The 27,676-nt window shown below is 44.9% G+C and overlaps 1 long non-coding RNA gene across 1 annotated transcript; it reads right to left on the bottom strand.

Moving 5' to 3' along the window:
- Positions 1-151: 151 nt before the first annotated feature.
- On the bottom strand, positions 152-23,162 carry LOC132823270 (uncharacterized). The gene is made up of 3 exons (XR_009645523.1): positions 23,103-23,162; positions 10,321-10,481; positions 152-612 (listed from the first exon to the last, which is right to left on the bottom strand). It is a non-coding gene; the product is annotated as an uncharacterized LOC132823270 (long non-coding RNA).
- Between the last annotated feature and the right edge of the window lie 4,514 nt (positions 23,163-27,676).

The following is a 27,676-nucleotide window of genomic DNA, read 5'->3' as shown; positions in this document are numbered from 1 at the left end:
GAGAGGAAACAGGGAACTATGGAGTAGTTAGCATGAAATTGTTCATCAGAAAAGTCCTATAACATATTATGGGTGATATGGTGGCAGAACAATATGATTAAACATTGCTCACGCAAACTGTACAGCAAGTCTGTCTTTTTGAGGTGTTACTGGTATAACAGATAATACATGTAGTACATTTAGATGTTCAAAAGGCACTTGATAAGGAAATGCAGATGCCAGTTCACACTAGTGAGGTCACACACAAGTTCTGTTGCAGTGACTCAGGTAAGTCCTTCAATGGGGCAGCCTCCAGATGAAGTCCAATGAATAGGCACAATGAAATGCTTGCTACATTGGTGGGCCTGGCATAAGTCCGGAGTGCAACGTCAAGAAGGATGGACGGGGTTTTGCATTAACTTTGCTCTAAGCTTTGTGCAGAACTTTGAGCCCTTTCTGTCCTCCAATGGAAATGATGGCACACATTGAGCCAAGCAGGATGCAGCTTCTGATGGTCAATGTCCCCACTGCCATTACAGTACGAGCATAAATCCAATCTGCTGGAGTCAAAACTGAGGCTTGGGTCGCACAAGGTATCCAAATTCAGACTGTTGTCACTAGAGCTGCTCCTACCTGTGCTCAAAGAGAATTACAGGGTGTTACAGCAGGTCAGTGATCTGCCCTTTGGTGGCTTATGAGGTTTGCTGAGTGGCCACCCTGGGACAGATGGTAGTAGCTACATGGAACATCAATGCCTTCTGTTCTCCATTCTAGAGTAACACCATTTCTCTCAACAATTGCCATTCCGCCTGTGCCTTTGTCGCAGTCACCTCCTCCTACTGCCCCCTTGACCACAACTTCACTTCCCATCAACAAACCATCACCTCCCAGACCATCCACAACCTCATCACCTCTTGGGATCTCCCATCCACAGCCTCCAACCTCATAGTCTGAGAACCCCACACCACCTGATTCTACCTCTTACTGCTCTTATTCCACCGAACTCATCTCTGCATACCTTGACACCGTCCTGTCCCCTTTAGTCCAGGAACTCCCCACCTATATTTGGTTCACCAGCCACGCCCTTCATCTCCTCTAAATCTTTCATTTCCCCGGCTCCCTTTGCCTTATCTTCACCATGGACATCCAGTACTTGCACACATCTATCCAACACGACAAAGGCCTCCAAGCCCTCCGTTTCTTCCTCTCATGCTGTCCCAACCAGTACGGTTTGACTCACATCCTCATCCACCTGGCCGAACCGGTCCTCAACCTCGATAACTTCTCCTTCCAATCCTCTCACGTCCTCCAAACCAAAGAGGTAGCCATGGGCACCTGCATGGGCCCTAGCTATGCTGCCTCTTTGTTGGGTACATGGAAAATCCGTCTTCTGCAGCTACACTGCCACTATCCGCAACCTTTTCCGCCACAGCATCGATGACAGTATTGGTGCTACCTCGTGCTCCCATGAGGAGGTTGAACAGTTCATCAACTTCACAAACACCTTTCACTCCTATGCCAAATTCACCTGGACCATCTCGGAGGGGCTCCCCTTCCTGGACGTCTCCATCTCTATGTCTGGCACCGACTAATCACAGTCATCTACTACAAAGCCCACCGACTCTCACAGCTACCTGGACTAGACATCCTCCCGCCACGTCTCCTGTAAAAATGCCATCCCTTATTCCCAATTCCTCTGCCTATGCAGCATCCGTTCCCATGATGACCAGCTCCACCACAGAACCTCACAGATGACCTCCTTCTTCAAAGACAGCAATTTCCCTTCCCACGTGGTTGACAATGCCCTCCAGCGTATCTCCTCCACTTTCTGCACTTCTGTTCTTGAACTCCACCCCTCCCAACACAACAAGACAGAACCCCCCAGTCCTCACCTTCCTCCCCACCAACCTTTGTATACATCACATCATCCTCCGGCACTTCTGCCACTTACAAACAGACCCCATCACTAGGGATGTATTTCCCTCCTCACCCCTATCAGCATTCCGGAGAGACCATTCCCTCCATGATTCCCTTGTCAGATCCATGCCTTCCACCAGCCCACACCCATTCCCGGCACCTTTCCCTGACATCTGTCCCATTCCTCCCTCCTCACCTCCATCCAAGGCCCCAAAGGATCCTTCCACATCCGACAGAAATATACCTGTACTTCCACGTTTACTATATCCGTTGTATCCGATGTGGTCTCCTCCACATTGGGGAGACAGGACGCCAACTTGTGGATCATTTCAGGGAGGATCTCTGAGACACCTGCACCAACCAACCCCGCAGCCCTGTGGCTGAACACTTTAACTCCCTGTCCTACTCCACCAAGGACATGCAGGTACTGGGTCTCCTTCATCAGCAAACCCAAATCACGCGATGCCTGGAGGAAAAACGCTTCATCTTCCACCTTGGAACCCAGCACCTACACGGGATTAATATGAGTTCACCAGTTTCCTCGTATTCCCTCCCCCCACTTTCTCCCAACTCGGCACCGCCCTCTTGACCTGTCCATCATCCTTTCTGTCCATCCGCTCCACCCTCCTCTCCGACCTATCACCTTCTCCCCCACCTTTCTCTACCCATTGCATTCTCAGCTACCTTTCACCCACCTCCACCCCCTTCCCATTTATCTCTCAGCCATCCTGTCCTACGAGCCTCATTCCTGATGAAGGGCTTATGCCCGAAACGTCGACTCTCATGCTCCTCGGATGCTGCTGTGCTTTTCCAGCACCACACTCTCGACTGTGCCTTTGTTATTGGCTAGCAGTCATCCACATGATGATATTAAACCATGACTGGAATAAAACTGGGATTTTTAGGCCAAAAGCCTCTCACAGCTTTCCTCGTATTAGGTGAAGGGGTAAATGTAAGGGAATGGGTCTGGGTGGGTTGCGCTTCGGCGGGTTGGTGTGGACTTGCTGGGCCGAAGGGCCTGTTTCCACACTGTAAGTAATCTAATCTAATCTAAGGCAATCTACAGCCTTTGCATAAGGTGGTATATCCTTACAGCCATCTTCCACTCACCACATTGCAGCCTATTGGGCTACTGTTGTCTCAGAACACTAGAAAAAGCAAAGATACAATTTATTAAAATTAGGGCAAGGATTGAATTGCATTATGGTTAGAAGTTGGGCACAATAGGTTAGGCTTGAGTTTGCGATTAAAGGTTAAGGTTGTGAGTTAAGGCATGGGGTTAGGGTTGGGTTAGAATTAGGTATGCATTTGCACAATCTGAATTGGGGGTGGGATTAGAGGATTGGTGTCTTGGGCAGGTTTGGTATTGGGGTGAGGGATTAGGTGTATGGATTTGGATTAGAAGCTAAGTATTGAGGTTTAGATTCAGCTAAGACTATCAGAATCATACAGTTAATCTAAGGTATTCATAGAATCCCTACAGAATCATAGAATCTCGACAGTGTGGAAACAGGCCCTTCGGCCCAATATAACCATGCTCCGAAGAGTAACCCACCCAGACCCATTCTCCCATCCTATCACTCTACATATACCCCTGACTAATGCGCCCCATCTCCACATCCTTGGACACTATGAGCAATTTAGCTTGGCCAATTCACCTAACCTGCACTCTTTTGGACTGTGGGAAGAAACTGAAGCATCTGGAGATAACACACACACACACGGGGAGAATGTGCAATCTCCACACAGACAGTCACCTGAGGCTGGAATCGAGCCCAGATCCCTGGCGTAGTGAGGCAGCAGCGCTAACCACTGAGCCACCATATTAGTGTTACTGTTAATGTTTAGGATAGGAATTAGGATTATAATGAGGCACAGTCTAATAATAGGATCGAGTTAGGATTAATGTCTATTTAGGACAGGATTATTCTCAGTCAAAATGTGTGGCATTGGAAAAGCACAGCAGGTTAGGCAGCATTCGAGGAGCAGGTGAGTTGACGTTTCGGGCATAAGCCCTTCATCAGGATTATTCTTCTCGGCAGGTGATTATCTCTCAAACTTACTTGTGCTCATAGATGTTGGCAAAAGCCCTCCTGAAGTCCTCTCATTGACATTCATTCTACAGAATTGAAGTTGATAAGATGTTGTTATGAGATTTTTTACTGGTTACTATAAACCTACTATGAAGCTCTTCAGTTCATTTTCTTTCTGGGAATGATTCTGTCAGAGTAGGTTCACTGTTTGCAGAGACGGGGAAAAGTCTTGTAAAAAAAAAGCTGACTCCTGTGTATGTCATTAGTGGAGGATTTTGACGACTTCTCCTTCGAGGTCAGCCAGTGCTCAGAGTTCACTCAGGAGTGACCCTTCTGTCTGGGTTATAGGGTTTTCGACTGCTTCTCTTGCAATACAGCAGTGCCACCCAGTGGTTCTGTTGGGTACCTGCAGGTGCCCTCTGAAGGCTTTTCCAGTCTGTACACTAGGTGGCAGTGGACACAATTTACCGACTTCTTAAAATCATACAATCTTGACAGTGTGGACACAGGTCCTTTGGCCCAACAAGTCCACATGAAACCTTTGAAGAGTAACTCAACTATTCCCCTACATTTACCCCTGACTAATGCACCCAACCTACACATCCCCGAACATTATGGACAATTTAGCATGGCCAATTCACCTCACCTACACATCTTTGGATTGTTGGAGAAAGCCGAGCACCAGTAGGACACCCACGCAGACACAGAGAATATGCAATCTTCACACAGACAGTCGCCTGAGGGTGGAATTGAACCTTGGTCCCTTGCGCTGTCTCACAGCTATCTGATGTATCTACGATGCTGATGCATTCAGTTTTAAAAAAAGAACTTTTAATTTTTGCATTTCCACTTCAGGTATGTCTCAGAATTTACAGGACTAAGACAGGTATCTGATGAGGAAGAACTCTTCCTATTCATATACCCATCCAGATGTCTTTTAAATGTTGCAATTGTACTAGCCTCCACCACTTCCTCCGGCAGCTCATTCCATGCATGCACCACCCTCTGCATGAAAAAGTTGCCCTTAGGTCTCTTTTATATCTTTCCCCTCTCACTCTAAACCTATGTCCTCTCGTTCTGGATTCCCCCACCCCAGGGAAGAGACTTTGTTGATTTATCCTATTCATGCCCCTCATGATTTTACAAACCTCTATAAGGTCACCCCTCAGCCTCCGACACACCAGGGAAAACAGTCCTGGCCTATTCAATATCTCTCTATAGCCCAAATCCTCCAACCCTGGCAACATCCTTGTAAATCTTTTCTGAAACGTTTCAAGTTTCACAACATCCTTACGATAGGAAGGAAACCAGAATTGCACGCAATATTCCAACAGTGGCCTAACAATGTCCTGTACAAACGCAACATGACCTCCCAACTATTGTATTCAATACTCTGACCAATAAAGGAAAGCATACCAAATGCCTTCTTCACTATCCTATTTACCTGCAGGGGACTTTATAAAACAAAGTATGACATTGATATGTAAAGGGCATATTACAGTAGATGGCTAAAGGTTTAGTCAAACCTGTAGGCCAAAAGATGTTAAAGAGAAAAGAGGGACAAAGATGAGGAGCAAATTTCAGAGGAAAGTTTAGGGGAAAGTTGAGTGCTTGTGAAGGCCTGATCTCCAATGGTGTAGCAATTAAAATTAGCAATACTCAAGAAAGCAGAATTGGAAGAGTGCAGGTATTCCATTGAACTGTAGGGCTAGATAACACTTGTCAGTATACTTTGATACAAGTGACAGTAATAAATCAAATTAAAGTAAAGAGTATAGATACAGATGGGTGAGGCCATGAAAGAATTTTAAACACAAAGCAATTCTTCATCAGAAGCCACTGGAGGTCAATTAGACAGGGATGATGAGCGAACAGCATTTGGGATGCGTTAGGACACAGACTCCAGATATTTAGATGGCCTCAGGTTTATGAAAGTTTAAAGGTTGTAATAGTGTATTTCAGGGATGGCAATGGCCTAGTGATATTATCACTGACCTATTAATCCAGAGACACTGAATTCCATCATAGCAGATTGGTGGAATTTGAATTCAATAAATATCTGCAATTAAGAGTCTAATGACTATGTGGCTCAGTGGTTAGCACTGCTGCCTCACAGCACCAGTGACCCAGGTTTGATTCCAGCTTTGGGCGACTGTCTGTGTGGACTTTGCACATTCTCCCCGTGTTTGCGTGGGTTTCCTGTTTCCTCCCACAATCCAAAGATGTGCAGGTTGAGTGAATTGACCATGTTAAATGTCCCACAGTGTTCAGGGATGTGTAGGTTAGGTGCATTATTCAGGAGGAAATCTAGAGTAATAGGGTAGAGGAATTGCTCTTTGGAGGGTCAGTGTGGACTCGTTGTGTCAAATGGCCTGTTTCCATACTGTAGGGATTCTATGAAACCATTGCTGATTGTCAGAAAAACCCATCTGATTCATGAATGCCCTTAAGTAAGTTAACTGCTATCCTTACTTGGTCTGGCCTGATGTTACTCCAGACCCACAGCAATGTGATTGACTCTTGACTGCCCTCTGGGCAAGTAGGGAAGGGTAATAAATAATGGCCAAGCCAGAGATGCCCTCATTCTATGAATGAATAATAAAAAAAACTACCATTGGTCCAATAAGCAGTAACAAAGTGAAAGATGGGCTGAAACAGGGGTGGAGTTGTGCAATGCTATGGGGATGGGTGTAGGAGGTCTCTGAATTGGCCTGAGTATGTTTTTTAAAAGTGGGCAATGAATTTGGTGGCTGGGGAACGAAGTTTGCAGTTGGTACCAAGAACCATGGTTTTGAGTTTCCTCAATGATTAATTGGAGGAAATTCCATGGATGTCAGTTAAGCTGCTTGATAATTTAATGAAAGTGGAAGATTGGAAAGGGATGGTGGTAGAGTAGAGCTCATCAGTGTACACAGAAATACTGTTGCTGTGCTTTTGGATAATGATGCTGAAATAACAGCAGTTAAACTTGTGGAGTGTGGTCATTGCTGTTTGGCAGCTTTACCCCAGCAGCTCTGAACTGTGAAAATGATAATAATCGTGCTACTTCCAACGGCTCTGACAGCTTTCTGGTTTTTGAAATCTTTTCAGCATGGCTGAGCAGAAAGACCATCTTTGATTAATTGTTTTTGCATGTTTTAAACAGTTTGGCACGTTCAACAGCATCAAAATTACTTTTGGTGCTAGTCGTCTCAATCATGCAATATTACACAATTGTTTGGATTCCTTCATGCTTAGTGCATCAAAAGACAATTGTTTAATATATAGTATTTTTATTGAGTGTTAATTTGGGTGTGTTAGTGAACATTTTGCTGAATTGTAGTTATTTTGTTCAGGTGTCCAAATTACCATCCAATTATTTGCCTCCCTACGAGAGAAACAAGGACTTTTGTTGTTGTAATTACAAACCTGTCATTGCACAATTGAAACATTACTGACATTCTGTCGTTTTGTGGAATACAGATGATGGCTCCAAATGTACATCAAAAGATAGCAGATAAGGTATAGCCAATGTCAAAATGATCAGAAATGCAGAGTGATCAAGGAAGCAAAATTTTATTCCTTCAACAGAATAAAAAATGACTGACATAGAGTCATAGAGATGTACAGCATGGAAACCAACAGACCTCTTGGTCCAACCTGTCCATGCCGACCAGATATCCCAACCCAACCTAGTCCCACCTGCCAGCACCCGGCCCATATCCCTCCAAACCTTCCTATTCATATACCCATCCAAATGCCTTTTAAATGTTGTAATTGTACTAGCCTCCACCACTTCTTCTGGCAGCTCATTCTATGCATATACCACCCTCTTTTATATCTTTCCCCTCTCACCCTAAACCTATGCCTTCTAGTTCTGGACTCCCCGAACCCAGGGAAAAGACTTTGTCTATTTATCCTATGCATGCCTCTCATAATTTTGTAAACCTCTATACGGTCACCCCTCAGCTTCCGACGTTCCAAGGAAAACAGTTCCAGCCTGTTCAGCTTCTCCCTGTAGCTCAAATCCGTCAACCCTGGCAACATCCTTGCAAAGTTTTAAGTGGATGGACAGGAGAAAATGAAGCAATATGCATCTTCATATGAGGTGCAGTGTCACACATTGGCAGTACTCCTGCATCAAAAGGGCAGCATGGTGGCTCAGTGGTTAGCACTGCTGCCTCACAGCACCAGGGTCCCAGATTTGATTCCAGCCTTGGGTGACTGTCTGTGTAGAGTTTGCACATTCTCCCTGTGTCTGTGTGGGTTTCCTCCGGGTGCTCTGGTTTCCTCCCACAATTCAAAGATGTGCAGGTCAGGTGAATTGGCCATACTAAATTGCCCATAGTGTTCTGGGATATGTAGGTTAGGTGCATTAGTCAGGGGTAAACGTAGAGGAATGGATTTGGATGGGATACTCTTCAGAGGGTCAATGTGGACTTGTTGGGCCAAAGGGCCTGTTTCCACACTGTAGGGATTCCCCTGGGTGCTCCGGTTTTCTCCCACAGTCCAAAGATGTGCAAGTCAGGTGAATTGGCCATGCTAAACTGCCCATAGTGTTAGGTGCATTAGTCAGAGGTAAATGGGTCTGTGTGGATTACTCTTCGGAGGGTTGGTGGACTTGTTGGGCCAAAGGGCCAACTGTAGGGAATCTAATCTAATCTAATAACACTGGCAGCAAGAAAAAAAAACAAATGCACATCAGAGTTCAGAGTCAACCAAGCTGGTTGAGGAATGGTGCCTTTGCTCTGCTCATTAATTGCGATGGCACAGTGGCTCACTGGATAGCACTGCTACCTCACAGCACCAGGGACTCGGGTTTGATTCCAGCCTCGGGCAACTGTCTATGTGGAGTTTGCACATTCTCCCCGTGTCTGCATGGGTTTCCTCCGGGTGCTCTAGATTCCAACCACAATCCAAAGATGTGCAGTTTCGGTGAATTGGCCATGCTAAATTGCCCATAGTGTTCTGGGATGTGTAGGTTGGGTGCATTAGTCAGAGGTAAATGTAGAGGAATGGGTTTGGATGGGATACTCTTCAGAGGGTCAATGTGGACTTGTTGGGCCAAAGGGCCTGTTTCCACACTGTAGGGATTCTAATTCAAGCAAAAGGTAAAGTTCACAAGATGATCAAGTTTTCCATATTAAACTCACACATCATGGTGGTAATTCAAGGCAATCAGAAACTTTTACAGCCATTCATATCATATGTGCTGAAAAGGCATGATGGCACACTTTAAAAACTAAAATTGACAAAGCCATATATTACCATCACATATCCTGAAGGACCTGTACCTCAGCAAGCAGTGCTCCATGGTCACAGCCTACGAGAGACCATCTCAGAGCATCTAACAGATCCCATGCTTTGGCAGAATTATACAATAGTGCCATTGTGCAAGCTCACCTTGCCTCCCAATGAAGGGCTTATGCCCAAAACATTGATTCTCTTGCTCCTTGGATGCTGCCTGACCTGCTGTGCTTTTCCAGCACCACTCTAATCTTGGCTCTTTGCCACAAAAGTGGTACAGGCAGGGTCACTGAATAGTTGACAGATAATGTTGAATAGATTTGTGTGATGCAGGAGAGCAAATGATATTGGGATAGATAGGGGGAATTGTAAACCCAAACAGATCAGCCACGATCTTATTGAATTGCAAAGCAAGCTGTAGAGACTAAATTGTCCACTTTCCCTTTTTGTAAAAATGTCTCATACTCCATCTTACCCCTGGATTACTTAATCATGACACGCCATGAGAAGCATGCTTTTCTGCTGTAATCAAATTGCTTAATATTTGCACAGATTAGTGTGGTGCTGGAAAAGGATGCAACGGTGCCTACCTTGAAGACGTTCTCCTCCTCTCTCTACAAGGATTTCAGTGAGTCCGTCTCTTACTGCAACCCCCAGGTCATCTCCTTTGTTTACCACTGTAATCTCGACACTGATCTCCAGCATCTGCAGTCCTCACTTTCGCCTACTTAATATTAGCCCAGACATTTCTGTGCTTGTGAATGTAATAATTATGTACAATACCCAGCCATGAAGAATGTCAGTTATGCTTTTCACTTCTAAGTTATCCATGGCTTCATTTCCTTTGTTACAAGAGACAATAAAGGCATTGTTGCATTAGGTAAAACTCCTGCTGGAGGCAAACTCACATTAGGCGCAAATAAAAAGAATTTTAGTCCATAAAAATTAAATAACATGAGTACTCCCCACTTCATATTGACTCATTAATGCTGTTTTGCTTTAATATTGTTACTAATGTAAATGTATTAATTTAATATTGAATTATTGATATTTAAACATTAATTGAATATTTAAAAGTCCTGCTGTGTGTGTACATGCACATGTGACTTCTTCCATTCCCACTCTCAGTCCTGTTGTTCATCTTGCTTCCACACTGTATTCTCACCTTTAAAGTCCCCAATGTCAATTGCTAACTCCACATTAGCTGCTGTTCCTCTTCTGGGTAAAAACTATGACTGCAGATGCTGGAAACCAGAGTCTAGATCGTCTTCTGGGTCTTAGTTTCTCACTCCTGTTCTGAATACACATTGAAGGCCTGGGTTCCACCTAGAGGCAGAGATTGACAAAGCAGGTAGTCATGAGAAACAAAAACAGAAAATGCTGGAGAATCTCAGCAGGTCTGGCAGTATCTGCAGCAAGAAAGCACAGAGTTAATGTTTTGAATCCAATTCTCTTGAGTTATGACAAAGAGTCATGAGAGTCAAAATTTTAACTCTGCTTTTCTCTCCACAGATGCTGCCAGACCTGCTCAGTTTCTCCAGAACCTTCTACTTTGAATTTGTAATGACAACATTCATAGCAGTTTGATCTATTTTAAAAATCACACAACACCAGGTTATAGTCCAACAGGTTTAAATTGGAAGCACACTAGGTGTCAACCACCTGATGAAGGAGCGGCGCTCTGAAAGCTAGTGTGCTTCCAATCAAACCTGTTGGATTATAACCTGGTGTTGTGAGATTTTTGACTTTGTACACCCCAGTCCAACAGCGGCATCTCCAAATCATGATCTATTTTAGGTAGTTATGAGACTTCAGCTGCTACCTGCGCAACCTCACCACTAGGTGGAGCCTGGTCAAGCGACAGCGTTAAAGATGGAAAGTGGAGAATCTCAGCAGGTCTGGTATTCTCTGTGGAGTGGTTGTACCACAATCCAAGTTTGTCCAGCCTCTCCTTATAGCTAGCATACTCCAATCCAGGCAATGCCCTGGTTAACCTCAACATTGTAAAACATTAACTCTGTTTTCTCTCCACAGATGTTGCCTCTGTGTTTCTCTAACAAATTCTACTTTTGATAAAGAATTTCATATCTGTTACCCAGACTTTGGTTCATGTTAATTTCTCAGTTCTTGAGATTTTCAGAATGATCTAACTGAATTATTCTCCCCACTGATTCAGCCAAACCATATCCTGCTTGTAATGCTTTACAAAAGCCCAATATCATCTGAAGGGGTTTTAAAAACTTATCTGTTCATGGGATGTGGGTGTCACTAGCTTGACCAGTATTTATTTCCCATCCCTAACTGCTCCAGAGAAAACGATGTTGAGATACCGACTTGAACCCTTATTATCCTTGATGGCAGAGACATCGCCAGGGTTGGGGTATTGGGGTGAAGCCCAATGATTGTAAAGGAACAGCAATATATTTACACATCAGAATGGTATGTAACTTTGAGGAGAAGTTTCAGGGGGTGGTGATCCCTTGTACCTGCTGCACTTGTAAATCTTGTGGGTTTGGAAAGATGCTGACTAAGGAGCCTTGGTAAATTTCAGCATTGCATCTTGTAGATGGTGGATACTGCTGCCGAACATTGTAGGGGAGACAGGAGTGAATATTGCAAGTGGTGGATGGTCGTAAAAAACTCCGCTGCTTTGTTCTGGATGGCATTGAGCTTCTTGAGTGTTATTGGAGCTGCATCCATCCAGGCATGTGTGATTGCTCTATCACACCCATGACTTGTAGGTCGTGGACATGCATTGGGGAGACACTCACCAGAGAATCTCAGCCTCTAACTTGTTCTTGTCATCATGTTCATTATAAGACTACTGCAGTTCAGTTTCTGGTCAACTGTGAATCTCAGATTACTGAGAGGATTCAAGACAGTAGTGCCAATGAATGTCAAAGGCGATGATTAAATTTTTCCATTCATTGGTTGTGGGTACCTCTGACGAGGTCAGCATTTATTGCCATCTCCAATTAGCCAGAGGAAGCTTAACTCTCAACATTGCTGTGGGTCACATGTGGGCCAGTAAAATTCCTTCTCTAAAGGCGATTAGTGAACCAGGTGGGTTTTTCCAAAAATCAGCAGTAGTTTCATGATTAAAATCTTAATTCTATATATTTATTGAATTCAAATTCTATCATCTACCATGGTAGGATTCAAACCCAGTTTCTGGGGCATTACCTGGGTTATCTAGTGATAATACCATTCAGCTAATGCCACTCTGAGAAAGCTTCATCTTTCAGATGGTCATTACCTGGCACACGTGTGGCGTGAATATTTGTTGTCACTTGTCAGCTCAAGCTTGGATATAATCCAGGTCTTGCTGCATATGGACTTGGGCTACTTCAGTACCTGAAGAGGAGTCATGACTGGTACTGAAACATCAAAACCAGAAGCAGGAGTTGGCCATTCAACCCTTTCAGCCTGCTTGACCATTCCATATGATCATGGCTGATCCTCTATCAAACGCCATGTTCCATTTTCTCTTCATACCTCTTGACATCTTTAACATCTGAAGAAAACTATCCCTTTGTTGAATATATATCTAGAGACACTTCGTCTGAGCGAACAATTTTTCCTTCATCTTGGTCCTAAATATCCTGAGACTGTGTCCCTTGGTTCCAGATTGCATAACAGAAAGAAATGGTCTGTCCAGCACTGTTACAATTCAGTCAGATGCTCTCTCACTCTTCTAAACTCTAGTGAGTACTGGCCCTGTATAATAGCTGTAAGATATCCCTACTTCTGAACTCAAACCCTCTGGCAATGAAAGCCAATGTATCATTTGCCTTCCTAATTGCTGTCAGAACCTGTCTATCTACTTTCTTTCATTGGTGTGAAGAACACCCAGATGCTTTTGTACAACCACATTTCCCAAAATGCCACCATTTAAAATGTATTGTCTTAAGTATTTCACATCAAAATGCATTTCTAATCTCTGGGCCAGGAGATCTGCTTCAGGGGTGTGTATTAACAACTCTGAACAGGTTGTTTCACATTTAGCCCCATGTTGTATTCCATTTCCTATACATTTTTTCCACTCACTCAACTTGTCCAAATCACCTTGAAGATTCCTTTCATTGTCCCATCATCTCACAACCCCACAGGTTTTGTGTCATCAGCGGACTTGGAAATGTTACATTTGGTTCCTTCATCCAAGATGTTTATAGATATTGTGAAGAGCTGGTGACCCACTAGCCACTGCTGTTCAGAAAAAAAGACCATTTATTCACACTTACTGTTTCCTGTCTGAGAATGTTTCTCAATAGATGGCAATATATCAGCACCTATTCATAAATAATAGACAATAGGTGCAAGAGTAGGCCATTCAGCCCTTTGACCCAGCACCACCATTCATATGATCATGGCTGATCATCCACAATCGGTATCCTGTTCCTACCTTATCCCCATTATCCTTGATTCCACTATCTTTAAGAACTCTATCCATCTCTTTTTTGAAAGTATCCAGAGACTTGGCCTCCACTGCCTTCTGGGGCAGAGCATTCCATATATCCACCACTCTCTGGGTGAACAAGTTTCTCCTGCCTCCAGAGTTCCAATTCTTTAATAATCTTATACGTCTCAATCAGATCCACTCTCATCCTTCTAAATTCAAATGTATATAAGCCCAGTCGCTCTCATCTTTCAACATATGATAGTCCCGCCCTTCCAGGAATTGACCTCCTGAACCTAGATTGCACTCCCTCAATAGCCAGAATGTCCTTCCTCAAATTTGGAGACCGAAACTGCACACAATACTCCAGGTGCAGTCTCACCAAGGCCCCTGTACAGCTGCAGAAGGACTTCCTTGCTCCGTTACTCAGTTCCTCTTGTTATGAAGGCCAGCATGCCATTAGCTTTCTTCACTGCCTGCTGTACCTGCATGCTTGACTGATGTACAAGAACACCTAGATCTCGTTGTACTTCCCCTTTACCTAACTTGACTCCATTTCGATAGTAATCTGCCTTCCTGTTCTTGCCGCCAAAGTGGATAACTACACATTTATCAACATTAAACTGCATCTGCCATGCATCCATCTACTCATCTAGTCTGTCCAAGTCACCCTGTATTCTCACAACATCCTCTTCACATTTCACCCTGCCACCCCAACAAATTTGCTAATATTACCTTTAAGGCCTTCATCTATATCATTGATGTATATTGTAAACAGCTGCGGTCCCAGCACCAAACCTTGTGGTATCCCACTGGTCACTGCCTGCCATTCCGAAAGGGACCCATTTATCACTACTCTTTGCTTCCTGTCAGCCAGCCAATTTTCAATCCAAGTCAGTATTTTGCCCCCAATACCATGTGCCTTAATTTTGCTCACTAATCTCCTATGTGGGACTTTATTAAAGGCTTTCTGAAAGTCCAGGTACGTTATGTCCACTGGCTCTCCCTTGTTCATCTTCATAGTTATATCCTCAAAACATTCCAGAAGATTAGTCAAGCACGATTTCCCCATGCTGGCTCTAACCTATCCTGTTACTGTTATCCAAATGAATTGTAATTTCATCTTTTATAATTGACTCCAGTACTGACATCAGGCTAACCAGTCTATAATTCCCTGTTTTGACTCAACCTCACTTCTTGAAAAGTGGGACAACATTAACTATCCTCCAATCCACAGGAACTGTTCCTGAATCAATAGAACATTGGAAAATGATTACTAATGTGTCCACGTTTTCTAGAGTCACCTCCTTAGGTACCCTGGGGTGCAGACCATCAGGTCCTAGGGACTTATCAGCCTTCAGACCTAACAGTCTATCCAACACCATTTCCTGCCTAATATAAATTCCCTTCAGTTCAGCCATTACCCTAGGTTCTTCAGCCACTATTACAACTGGGAGATTGGAACTGTCTTCACTAGGGAAGACACAAGCAAAGTATCTATTCAACTCTTCTGCCATTTCCTTGATCCCCATAATAAATTCACCTGTTTCTGTCTTTGAGAGCCCAATTTTAGTCTTAACCATTTTTTTTTTTCTTTTCACATACCTAAAAAAAGCTTTTATTATCCTCCTTTATATTTTTGGTTAGTTTGCCTTCGTACCTAACGTTTTTCTCTGGATATTGCCTTTTTAGTTATCCTCTGTTGCTCTGTAAAAGTTTCCCAGTCCTCTGGCTTCCAGCTTATCTTTGCTATGTTATATTTCTTCTCTTTTATCTTTATACAGTCCTTAACTTCTCTCGTCAGCCACGGCCGCCCCTGCCTCCCCTGAGGATCTTTCTTCCTCTTTGGAATGAATTGATCCTGCATCTTCTGCAGTATATCCAGAAATACCTGCTATTGTTGATCCACTGCCATCCCTGTCAGGGTATTGAACCATTGAACTTTGGTCAGCTCCTTCCTCATAGCTCCATACTTGCCTTTGTTCAACTGCAATACTGGCTCTTCCGATTGTCCCTTCTCCCTCTCAAATTGCAGATTAAAGCTTATCATATTATGATCACTGCCTCCTAATGGTTCCTTTACTTCGAGGTCCCTGATCAGATCCAGTCTGTTGCACAGCACCAGATCCAGAATTGCCTTCTCCCTGGTAGGCTCCAGCACCAGCTGTTCTAAGAATCCATTTCAGAGGCACTCCACAAACTCCCTTTCTTGGGGACCAATACCATCTTGATTCTCCCAGTCTACCTGCATGTTGAAATCCCCCATAACAACTGTAATAATACCTTTGTGACAGACCAATTTCAACTCCTTATTCAACTTACACCCTATATCCAGACCACTGTTTGGGGGCCTGTAGATAACTCCCATTAGGGTCTTTCTACCCTTGGAATTTCTCAGCTCTATTCTGATTGAGGTTTACAAAATCATGAAGGGTATATACAGGATGGATAGAGACAAATGCTTTCCCAGAGTGAAGGATTCAATAACTAGGGGTCACGTTTTCAAGGTGAGAGGTGGAAGGTTTAAGGGGGATACATGCGGCAAGTACTTCACACAGAGGGTGGTGGGCGTTTGAAACGCATCACCAGCAGAGGTAGTAGGGGCAGGCACGGTAGATTCATTTAAGATGCATCTGAACAGGTGCATTAGTAAGTGGGGAGCAGAGGGATACAGATGCTTAGGAATTGGGCAACAGGTTTAGACAATAGATTTGAATTGGCTCAGACTTGGAGGGCTGAAGAGCCTGTTCTTGGGTTGTAAATTTTCTTTGTTCTTTATTCTTTATCCATACTGACTCTACATCTCCTGATTCTATGGATGTAGGTTTGCTCGCTGAGCTGGAAGGTTCATTTCCAGGCGTTTTGCTACCCTACTGGGTAACATCTTCAGTAGGCCTCAGGCGAAGCATTGCTCATAATTCCTGCTTTCTATTTATATGTTTGGGTTGGCGATGTCATTTCCTGTGGTGATGTCATTTCCTGTGGTGAAGTCACTTCCTGTTCTTTTTTCAGGGGTGGTCAATGGGGTCTAACTCGATGTATTTGTTGATAGTGTTCTAGTTGGAATGCCATGCTTCTAGGAATTCTCGTGCGTGTCCTTGTTTAGCTTGTCCTAGGATGAATGTGTTGTCCAGTCGAAGTGGTGTCCTTCCTTATCTGTATGTAAGGATACTAGTGAGTGAAAAAAAGAACAGGAAGTGACTTCACCACAGGAAATGCCATTACCAACCCAAAGAAACCAAAACATATAAATAGAAAGCAGGAATTATGAGCAGTACTTTGCCTGAGGCCCACTGAAGATGTTATCTAGTAGGATGATGAAACATCTGGAAACGAACCTTCCAGCTCAGTGAGCAAATCTACATCCAGAACCTCAATCTGAGCTACAAATCTTCTCAAAACTTGTTCCTGATTCCATGTCCTCCTCGCAAGGGACTGAATATCATTCCCAACCAACAGGGCCATCCCACCCCCTCTGTCCGTCAGTCTGTCATTTTGATAGCAAGTACAAGCCCTGTCCACTTGAAACCACGTCTCAGTTATCCACATAACATCGTACCTGCCAACCTCCAACTGAGCCTCAAGCTCATTCACCATATTTCTTATGCTTCGTGCATTCATATATAATACTCTTAACTTGTTACTCCCCTCACCCTTCTTATCAATCCCTATTTCACTTGTATGATCCCTTGAGTTTTCTACTCCATTGATTCTGTTGCCTTTCTTAACTTTTCTTATTCTCACTTTCCCTTTAACTTCCTCCTTACATTTCCAGTTTGTCCCCTCCCCCCAGTTTAAAAACACCTGTGCTGCATTGGTTAACCTGCCTGCCAGAATGCTGGTCCCTCATCTATTAAGGTGCAACCCATCCCTCTTGTATAATTTATCCTTACCACAAAACATATCCCAGTGATCCAAGAATTTAAACCTTTGCTTCCTGCACCAGTTCCTCAGCCACACATTCAAGTCCATTATGTTCCTATTCCTGCCCTCTCCAGTCCAAGGAACTGGAAGCAAGGCAGAGATAGCCATCCTGGAAGTCCTGATTTTTAGCCTTCTTCTGAATTCTCTGAAGTCCCACTATAGAGTATCCCTCCTCTTCTTCCTGACGTCATTTGTGCTAATATGCACCACCACTTCTGGCTCTTCACCTTCACCCTTGAGGATTCCTTGCACTCTGTCGGTAACATCCTGGATCCTGGCACCAGGAAGGCAACACACCATACCCAAAACCCACCTGTTGCCGCAGAAACCCCTTTCAGTCTCTCTGACTATGGAGTCCCCTATTACCATGACTCTGCATGATGCCTGACTCTTCGGCTCTGCCTCCGCACCAGTTTTTGATTGACAGACTCGGACTGGCAGTGTCGCCTGACTTGACAGTTTCCAAGAGATTCAACCTATTCATGAGAGGTACTTCCCCCGGGGTAGTACTTGAATCATCTATTCCTTCCTCATCGTCATTTTCCTTCTTCTCTCTTCTGTTATCCTCGGTGTAATGACCCTGCTGAAGGTCCTGTCCAGAAAATTCTCATTCTCTCGGATGAACCTGAGCTCATCTAGTTCTTTCCTCAGTGCTGCAATTTGCTCCTTCAGAAGCTATAGGAGCCAGAGACACCATCAGTGTCCATGACCTCCCACGTCATGCACATAGCACACTGAATCAGCTTGGCAGTCATGTCTTCATCTTCTTCAACTGTCCATGCGCTTTGGTACTGACCACTGACCACTTATGAGGAACCTCATCGAAAGTCTTCTGAAAATCCAAATACACTCCATCTTCTCGTTCTTCCTTATCTATTCTACTGTTTTAGTTATCTCCAAAAAAAAACTCCAGTTAAGTGTGATTTGCCATTCATAATCCCGTTCTGGCTTTGGCCCGTCTCCTTAATGCTTTCCAAGTGCTATGTTATCTCATCTTATTATAACAGACACTAGCATTTTCCCCAATACTGACACTAGGCCAACTGGTCTGTAGGTGTCTAGGTTTTCCCTCCCACCCTTTTTAAAGAGTATGGTTTCATTTGCCTCCAATCTGTAAGAACGTCTCTGGGGTCAACTATAGAATTTTAGATAGTAATATGCATCCAATATTTCCACAACCACTTTCTATACATCCCTGGGATTTACATTACCAGGCCGTAGTGATTTGTCAGCCTTTAACTCCATTCATTTCCCCAACACTATTTTCTTACTAATATTACTTCCCTTCAATTCTGTCCTCTCTGGAGGTCCTTACTTCTCTAACATTTCTGGGAGATTATTTGTATCCACTTTGGTGAAGACAGAATCAACATATATGTTCAATTCTCAGCCATTTCTTTGTTCTTCATTATAATTTCCCAGGCTTCTTATAAGAGATCTACATTTGTCTTTACTAATCTTTTTCTCTTCTCATATTCATAGAAGCTTTTATTGTCTGTTCCTATGTTTCCTGTAATTTAACTCTATTCCCCCCTTCTTCTTGTTATGAAGGTGCAGAAGTGTACTGTACCTTTAAGAAAGTTAAAAGCTAGCAGAACTACCCGACAGCACCAAGTGTTCTGAACAAGATACAATATAAACTTTTGGTCAAGCAGTTAGTGTAGTGGAGACAAAAACAAAATTGAACTAGTTCAATCAGTTTAAATTACATCCCAAAAAATACCAAACTCCAATCAAGTTTGAGTTTAGTATATTGACACAATGACACAATCCGATGCTTTGGGGGTATATGACCAGGAAAACGTGAACAGTTGAGAGAGAACTGCCAAGCCACCAGCATGTAGAGACTGCTCAGAAAATTAACGGTATCTTTATTGATCAGTGACCTGTGAAACAGAAAGTCCTAAGAAAAGAATCTACAGAGAAAGATACTAAGAGAAGATTCATCCGCTGGCTGGTTTTGATATTTGAATTTTGGTAAATCTTAAATGAATATTTTGCATCAGAAAAGGATATGGAAAATATAGACTGTAGGCAAATAAATGGTGAAATCTTGCAAAATATCCAGATTACAGAGGAGGAAGTGCTGGATGTCTTGAAATGGTTAAAGGTGGATAAATCCCCAGGACCTGATCAGGTGTACCCGAGAACTCCGTGGGAAGCTAGAGAAGTGATTGCTGGCCCTGTTGCTGAGATATTTGGATCATTGATAGTCACAGGTGAGGTGCCGGAAGACTGGAGGTTTGCAAACGTGGTGCCACTGTTTAAGAAGGGCGGTAAAGACAAGCCAGGGAACTATAGACTGGTGAGCCTGACCTCAGTGGTGGGCAAGTTGTTGGAGGGAATCCTGAGAGACATGATGTACATGTATTTGGAAAGGCAAGGACTGATTAAGGATAGTCAACATGGCTTTATGCGTAGGAAATCATGTTTCACAAACTTGATTGAGTTTTTTGAAGAAATGTCAAAGAAGATAGATGAGGGCAGAGCAGTAGATGTGATCTATATGGACTTCAGTAAGGCGTTTGTCAAGGTTCCCCATGGGAGACTGATTAGCAAGGTTAGATCTCACGGAGTACAGGGAGAACTAGCCATTTGGATACAGAACTGGCTCAAAGGTAGAAGACAGAGGGTGGTGGTGGAGGGTTGTTTTTCAGACTGGAGGCCTGTGACCAGTGGAGTGCCACAAGGATCGGTGCTGGGTCCTCTACTTGTTGTCATTTACATAAACGATTTAGATGCGAGCATAAGAGGCATAGTTAGTAAGCTTGCAGATGACACCAAAATTGGAGGTGTAGTGGACAGTGAGGAGGGTTACCATAAATTACAACAGGATCTGGACCAGATGGGCCAATGGGATGAGAAGTGGCAGATGGAATTTAATTCAGATAAATGTGAGGTGTTGCATATTGGGAAAGCAAATCTTAGCAGGACTTATACAATTAATGGTAAGATCCTAGGGAGCTTGCTGAACAAAGAGACCTAGGAGTGCAGGTTCTTAGCTCCTTGAAAGTGGAGTCGCAGGTAGATAGGATAGTGAAGAAAACATTTGTTATGCTTTCCTTTATTGGTCAGAGTATTGAGTACAGGAGTTGGGAGGTCATGTTGTGACTGTACAGGACATTGGTTAGGCCACCGTTGGAATATTGCGTGCAATTCTGATCTCCTTCCTATTGGAAAGATGTTGTGAAACTTGAAAGGGTTCAGAAAAGATGTTGCCAGGGTTGGAGGATCTGAGCTACAGGGTGAGGCTGAACAGGCTAGTGCTGTTTTCCCTGGAGCGTCGGAGGCTGAGGGGTGACCTTATAGAGGTTTACAAAATTATGAGGGGCATGGATAGGATAAATAGACAAAGTCTTTTCCCTGGGATCGGGCAGTCCAAAACCAGGGGGCAGAGGTTTAGGGTGAGAGGGGAAAGATATAAAAGAGACCTAAGGGGCAAGGTTTTCATGCAGTGGGTGGTATGTGTATGGAATGAGCTGCCAGAGGATGTGGTGGAGGCTGGTACAATTGCAACATTTAAGAGGCATTTGGATCGGTATGAATAGGAAGGGTTTGGAGGGATATGGGCCGGGTGCTGGCAGGTGGGACTAGTTTGGTTGGGATATCTGGTCGGCGTGGACAGGTTGGACCGAAGAGAGTGTTTCCATGCTGTACATCTCTATGACTCTATGACTCTAATTGTGGTTTTGTAGGACTAGTATTATCGAAGGGAAAATAAAGATAGGAGTTGTAGTAGTTGTTAGTTAATTATTCGCTGTTATACATTAAGGAATATGGTTGTTACCTTTTACTTTAACTAGTTCTTCGCCGCCGAATTTTAACAGATAATTAAGCAGGGGAAGGGGGGGGGGGTTTACTCCATGTCATAACAGTTTGGAGGCTCATCTGGGATTTGTATGTTTTATTGGGCTTTTGAATAGTTTGGGTCTTGGATTTGTGGTTTGAATTGGTTTAGACAGATTTGAATGGATTTGGGGTGTGAAAAATCCCAGCAGTTTTAAACACTTGCAGGTTAGTGTCCTAGATCTTTAAATAAAACATAGGTGAGTGTGGGAAAAGATCTGCCGCCCTGCCTACCCATGGCATGGCCACACAGAACACAGAAAATCAAGCCTGTCCAAACCATACAAGAAACACCCAGAATGCCTCAGCATCGACCAAACAGGCTGACAAAGGAAACCAGACATGACCATTGTCACTCGCAGACCAGGGAATACACTTCCCAAGACAAACTGACAATACACTTCCTGAACCCAATAAACACAGCTGTCCCAAAGCCCTTAGGGTAGACTCGTATCCCAGTGATACCAGAGCCACACAAAGGACAGGTTAGATGGAGAGGCATCAGAATACCTCGCTCACAGGAGAAAAACAATGGAAACACCTTACTGCCAAGAAGGTGGACATTCTCACCTACCGGTGAAGAGAGCTGGAATCTCCTGGTCCCATTAATAACTGATTGATACTGCCAGGATGCTTCAATGTATCTAGATTCAGGACATTCTTCTGATAACTGCTTTGTGATAATTACCATTGTAATTAGATTACTTGATTATCAAGGCAATTGTACTTTCCCTACTTTTAATTCGCATCATTGTACAGTATTCCTATAAAAACTGGCTTGATTCTCAGCTCAGGTAAGAGAACCCTTGATCTACCTGTACAGACTTTCAGTTCCGTGTCAACCTCGTCAATTTCCCTTCCAGCCATATGGGTTGTAAAAAACAGCTTGTCCATTTCAACCGATCTGACTTGTGTGGTCTCTGTTCAATTGGGCTCAATTTTCCGACAGTTTAGCGTTAGTCGGCAGACCCCTTTCTCTGAACAAGGTAAGCAAACCTGACATTTTAAATTTAGCCCAGTCCGGACCTGCTGGCTCGCCCTGTCCCAGCGGGTCAGACCTATAGCGAAAGGTCTAATCCAACTACTGCGGCAGTTGAGCAGCCACGGATTTGGCCTGTTAAGGTAGATCGGTAAGCTACTAAATCAGTCAACTAAATTTTAACCAATTCGATAGGCGCCTGATCGACTCGAGCCTGGGCTTGTGGGGAAAGATGAATGGGCAATGGAAGTCTGGCAAGATAGGAGAGATTGCTGATTAAAGTTTTCGCTTCAATCCTAGGAAATCCACAGATTGTGGGAAATTGACAGGGGCCCTAATGTTTTCTTTGTCTGTCTTGTGTTTGTCCTGCTTTTGTCTCATCTGTTTGTCCTGTTCGTTTCTGTGTTTGTCAATGCTGCAGTCTCTTGTCTGTTCCCAGCTCAAAGCAGAGGTCAATGAGGTTGTGGGACCCCAAACTCTGAGGAGAAGAACCGTCCCGGGGCCAAGTCTAACTTGTCCTGCTAAGGCAGTGCTCCATGGACACCGACTCTCTCAAGGAAGTAACAATCGCCACGGTAACCACTCACGCTCAGAGAGTAAGGTAGGGAATACCCTGTTTATCCAGGTCACTAGCCAATATTGTTTGGGAAAGTAGATACGCCGACCCTTCGTGGCATAAGTTTAGATAAGTTCAGGGAAGTGGTCAGCCCCAACCCTCCCCAACTTATAATCACGGAGTCACGAAAACTTTTTTTACAAAGGACCTCTCCCAGACACTTTTCCCTCAGTTTCCCACACTTACCTTGGTGCTGAGGAACTTGGGGGGTAGGATGAGGTGGTTGTTACTGGTTTCCCAGCTGCACAGAGCAGCAGAGAGAGAGAGAGAGAGAGCAGAGACCGGCAGGCAGCCTATCACAATTCATGCTAGTACTCAGTGGGACCCCAGTGCCCAGATGCACTTAATCACTGAAATTGGAGAAACCCTGACTCTTTATGTTTGGGCTTGCATACACATTTGCTTGCTGGTGATTGAATGTCTGTTTCAATCCCTGCAGCTCAAAATTCAGAGATGACTTGATTTAATTTGCATTTGGTGATCTATGATAGTTTTTCTTTTAAGGAACCATCTGTGCTTATGAAATGAAAGTTCTGCACAAGTTTTATTAATACGGTATTAAGACTCCCACTCGTCTTATACACCATGACTGTCCTATTAACACTCTCTAACTAGTGAAAAAATTGACTAAGGTAGATCAAAGCGTTTGCACTATAATTAAATTGGTATCAGACTTTACAATGCTTCTCTATCAGAGTTTTCGGAAGCATGTTTATTTAAAAATGATACAATCAGGTTCAATGAAATGGAATAATACAGTGTAAGTAACATTTCAGCATCCTAGACTGAGGTACAGATTGATTCTGCATGAAAATAAGCATTAACTTTATATGGCTTAATCAAAATACAAAAGAAAATGGTAAAGACGGTTCTAAATCTCCCAAACCACCAATATTGCTTTCAGAAAATTATGTTGGCATAATTAAATTTTGTTTCAGGATCCACATAATTTTAAGTCTGCTGCATCCCCTCAGGGATTACAGAGTACCCTTGGTGAGCTACCACCTGACACTGTCAACTTCGGCATAGGACCCGTCACAGTCCCCAGTACTGCAATAATTTCTGTTTCATGCCCAATGGCCCTCCTGTGTCGGCAGACATTGTCCAAGTTGAATGCTAGCATCCACTGCTCCCCTCAGGGCCTCACGCTGGAAATCCTGAATACATACTACTCCATGGTGCGGGCAGCCATTTCTCTCAGCCCTGGAATGTCTTACCCAGCCAGCTCCTGCTGCGCCTGGTCATGTTCGCACGCACTTAGAGTCCCCGCAGTTGAACCAGGGTTGGGCTTTCTCTTTAATAATTGTACTTCTCTACTTTGCACCCCTTAGTCAGGCACCTGGTAAAGGTTGCCCAACTTGGGCAGGATGAGTTTTGTGGGCGCTATGCTCCTGCAACACTCCAGACTACTCTTACCACGCAAACCCCAGGCACTGCCCCCTCCTATGAAAACTCCCTGCTACTATCTGACCTTCCAGCATCACGGGCACAGCAGCCCAACCATGCAGGCCAAGTGATGTCTGCACCACCACACAGGCAGGGAGCCATCCTGCCGTCCATATGGCAATAGCCACTGTCACCAGCAGCAGTAGAAGGGATCAAGCTGGTGATTGGCTCCCTCTTACAACACAAAGTCCTGGTTCTTATGACCCGTCCCTGTATTTCACCCATCCTACCCATCCCAAAACCTGGCAGGCCAGGAAAGTGGCATTTTGTCCAGGATCTGAGGCTGTCAATGTAATTGTGAATCCCTGCTCCCCAGTGGTCCCGGATACTAACACCATACTCACCAAAATCTCTGCTTCCGCCACCTGTTTTTCTGTGGCCAACCTCTGCCTAGGCTTTTTTCTCTATTAAATTGTTCCCTGAGTGCCAGTACAATTTAATTTTTCCTTACGGCGGCTGCCTGTACACATGGACTCGGCTTCCCCAGGGTTACATGGAGAGCCTCACAGTCTATGCTGCTGCAGTACACTGCACCGTCTCCACCCTACACCTACCATGCCACAGCACCCTCCTCCAATATGCGGACAATTTGTTACTGGCCTCCACCTCTGCTGATCATGCATGCAGGACATGCTGCATTGCTCTGCTGTCTAGCAGAAGATGGACACAGGGTTCCAATGGGGAAACTGCAATTCTGCCAATACAAAGTACAGTACATAGGATACAAACTCTCACATGGGTTTAGGACACTATCCAAAGGATGAGTCGCGGCCATTACTCAGCTTCCCCGCCACCCACAAGAACTCAGGTGCAGGCTTTCCTGGAATGGTGAATTATTACAGGCACTGGATCCCAGACCATTGACAAACCCCTACGGAAGGCATCTTCATCTAAGCAGCCAGCTAAAGTGCACTGGGCATGAAAGATGGAACAGGCATTCACTGAATTAAAAATAGCGACTAGTCTCTTCTCCTGCCCTGAAGGTCCCAGACTACACTCAGCCTTCTACCTCTATGTCAATGAATCCAAAAGATTTGCATCCGACATCCTAACACAGCTGCATGGGAATCTCCGGCGCCCTGTTGCTTTTCACTGTTGTAAGGGGAATGCTGGCATGTTTGAGAGCTGTGGTAACAGCTGCGGTAACAGTAGAAAAGGCCACCCCCATCGCGCTGGATCACCCATGCGCTGTTTTGGTTTCTCATTTGGTCTCCCTGCTGCTAACTTCAGCAGCAACCCCAGGTTTCACTGCCGACTGGAGAACTGGCTATGAAGTCACTTTCCTGTCCAAAGCCATCCTATCTGAAAATGTGTTGCTGGTTAAAGCACAGCAGGTCAGGCAGCATCCAAGGAATAGGAAATTCGACGTTTCGGTCCAGAGCCCTTCATCTCCAGCATCTGCAGACCTCACTTTTTACTCAAAGCCACCCTATCCCTACATCGTGCCCCTGCCTTGAACCCCGCCGACCTGCTTCCACTCACTCAGAACGCCATTGCGGACAACCATGACTGTTTAGACCTCACTTAGCAGGTCATCACCCTATGCCCTGACCTCTCTGAAATACTTTTACACAACCCAGATGTCATTCTCTTCACGGATGGGAAAAAGTGAGGACTGCAGATGTTGGAGATCAGAGCTGAAAATGTGTTGCTGGAAAAGCACAGCAGGTCAGGCAGCATCCAAAGAGCAGGAGAATCGACGTTTCGGCCATAAGCCCTTCTTCAGGAATGAGGAGGGCATGCCAAGCAGGCTAAGGTAAAAGGTAGGGATGAGGGACTTGGGGGAGGGGCGTTGGGAATGCGATAGGTGGAAGGAGGTTAAGGTGAGGGTGATAGGCCAGAGAGGGGGTGGGGGCGGAGAGGTCAGGAAGAAGATTGCAGGTTAGGAAGGCAGTACTGAGTTTGAGGGATTTGACTGAGACAAGGTGGGGAGAGGGGAAATGAGGAAACTGGAGAAATCTGAGTTCATCCCTTGTGGTTGGAGAGTTCCTAGCGGAAGATGAGGCGCTCTTCTTCCAGCCATCGTGTTGCTATGGTCTGGCGATGGAGGTTCATCTTAAGCAGCTACACTGGCACCACCCCCCACCTTTTCCTCCGGTACATCAATGACTGTATCGACGCTGCCTCGTGCTCCCACGAGGAGGTTAAACAGTTCATTCACTTTACGAACATCTTCCATCCTGACCTCAAGTTCACCTGGACCGTCTCAGACTCCTCCCTCCCCTTCCTAGACCTCTCCATTTCTTTTTCAGATGACCGACTCAACACGGACATTTACTATAAACTGACCGACTCCCACAGCTACCTAGACTACACCTCCTCCCACCCTGGCCCCTGTAAAAACGCCATCCCGTATTCCCAATTCCTTCGTCTCCGCCGCATCTGCTCCCAGAAGGACCAGTTCCAATCCCGTACAACTCAGATGTTCTCCTTCTTCAAAGACCGCAATTTCCCCCCAGACGTGATCGACGATGCCCTCCACCGCATCTCCTCCACTTCCCGATCCTCCACCCTAGAGCCCTGCCCCTCCAATCGCCACCAGGACAGAACCCCACTGGTCCTCACCTACCACCCCACCAACCTCCATATACATCGTATCATCCATTGTCATTTCCGCCACCTCCAAACGGACCCCACCACCAGAGATCTATTTCCCTCTCCTCCCCTACCAGCATTCCAGAAAGACCACTCCCTCCGTGACTCCCTCGTCAGGTCCACACCACCCCACCAACCCAACCTCCACTCCCGGCACCTTCCCCTGCAACCTTGCAAAACTTGCACCCACACCTCCTCCCTTACTTCTCTCCAGGGCCCCAAGGGATCCTTCCATATCCACCACAAATACACCTGCACCTCCACACACATCATTTACTGTATCCGCTGCACCCGATGTGGCCTCCTGTATATTGGGGAGACAGGCCGGCTACTTGTGGAACATTTCAGAGAACACCTCTGGGACACCCGGACCAACCAACCCAACCATCCCGTGACTCAACACTTCAACTCCCCCTCCCACTCCACCAAGGACAGAGTGGGTAGAACCCTCCAACCACAAGGGATGAACTCAGATTACTCCAGTTTCCTCATTTCCCCTCCCCCCACCTTGCCTCAGTCAAATCCCTCGAACTCAGCACCACCCTCCTAACCTACAATCTTCTTCCTGACCTCTCCGCCTCCACCCCCACTCCGGCCTATCACCCTCACCTTGACCTCCTTCCACCTATCGCATTTCCAACGCCCCTCCCCCAAGTCCCTCCTCCCTACCTTTTATCTTAGCTTGCTGGACACAGTTTCCTCATTCCTGAAGAAGGGCT

The sequence above is a fragment of the Hemiscyllium ocellatum genome, chromosome 16 (assembly GCF_020745735.1).
Source record: "Hemiscyllium ocellatum isolate sHemOce1 chromosome 16, sHemOce1.pat.X.cur, whole genome shotgun sequence".
Classification (NCBI taxonomy): domain Eukaryota; kingdom Metazoa; phylum Chordata; class Chondrichthyes; order Orectolobiformes; family Hemiscylliidae; genus Hemiscyllium; species Hemiscyllium ocellatum.
This window is presented reverse-complemented; position numbering and strand designations above follow the sequence as displayed.